The sequence below is a fragment of the Octopus bimaculoides genome, chromosome 26 (genome assembly GCF_001194135.2).
Source record: "Octopus bimaculoides isolate UCB-OBI-ISO-001 chromosome 26, ASM119413v2, whole genome shotgun sequence".
In the NCBI taxonomy this organism is placed as follows: domain Eukaryota; kingdom Metazoa; phylum Mollusca; class Cephalopoda; order Octopoda; family Octopodidae; genus Octopus; species Octopus bimaculoides.
Window position 1 is genome coordinate 17,204,327 of NC_069006.1, and position 1,442 is coordinate 17,205,768.

Consider the following 1,442-nt stretch of genomic DNA (forward strand, 5'->3'; position numbering starts at 1 on the left):
TATATATATATATATATATATATATATATATATATATATAACCATGCTCACACATATACATACGCACACGCGCGCACACATACACAAAAGCGCGCGCTGGGAAATTGTGCGTATCTACGCGCATCTCCATGCGTGGTGTGTATAGAGACGTGCGCGTCAGTAATTTTACGTATAGGTTTTATATATGGGTCTCCAGATGGGTGAACATCTCAAACTTCCGCCTTCATCTTAGATCCACAGACAGAGAATTGATTTATTATTAACTTCACTTCTGATCGCTCAGGATGTCATGGCGGACATCTTTTGAAAGGCTTCCAGTTTTAAGCCTCGTTTGTTCACGATAAATTAGTCATTAGAGATATTTAGTAAAAGAAGGGGAAAATAAAATAAAAACCTATTCTACTCTACTCACCGACTGATTGTCTGATTTTCTGACTAACCATTAGATGAGGAGACTCAAAATACAGTTACTTCTCTCTTCCCCCAATTCCACGAGTAAATTATCAAACTGATTGGATGATAGACAGATCAAAGATCATTGACTTTTGATATCGGTTATAAAACTATTCTTCAATGAAATCATATTGATTTGCAATATTACTTCCTGTCGGTACATTTTCAATTTATTGCGACCAGTAATCAAAAAGATCCAGAAATGAACTTTGACAAAGATAGATTTGCCATGCAGTGATGGTCTTTAATAGGCGGGCAGACGACAATTGTACTACGCAGACGACGTTTCATTTGACGTTTCTCTGTCAGTCAGTCCGTCTGTCTACCGGTTTCTCTTTCTATTTCTTTGTCTTCTTCTCTTTTCCTCTCCCGTTCTCTTCCTTTCTCTATCTCTATGAGTGTGTGTATGTTTGTATGTATGTATGTATATATATATATATATATATATATATATATAAACAATATAGGAGTATATGCATATATATATGTTTGTATGTCTATGAATGTATGTATGCGCATGAGTGTATGTGTCTACACAATGATATATATATATATATATATACATATATATATATGTATATATATATATATACACACATACACATATATATATAGAGAGGCTCATTACACGCACGTATGTATGTTTATGTATATGTGTGTCTGTCTGTCTGTCTGTATGTATGTATTATATGGTTTCGCTCTTCATTCTCATATTTTTCTCTTCCTCCGTTTCGATTTTATCGTATCCTAACTCCTCTCTTTCTCTCACTCGCTCTCCCTCTTTCTCTCCCCCCCGCCTCTCTTTCTCTCTCCCTCCACCCCCCTTCTCTCTCGCTTTCGTTCTTTCACTAACCTTCAGATAACGATTTCTTCTCAGCTATTCGTCCGTTACAATCAAACAGACTGTTCACCTCGTCTTCCACCATTAACTAGTAAAATAGAATCTTCTTTCAATAGACTAATCGAAAACTTACTGCTCTTATTTACAG

At 35.7% G+C, this 1,442-nt stretch overlaps 1 long non-coding RNA gene across 1 annotated transcript in view; it reads left to right on the forward strand.

Annotated features, from left to right (window-relative positions):
* The window catches only part of LOC128250904 (uncharacterized), a 202,036-nt gene that overhangs the window by 129,816 nt on the left and 70,778 nt on the right, over positions 1-1,442 (forward strand). The gene's annotated exons all lie outside the window — the stretch shown is intronic.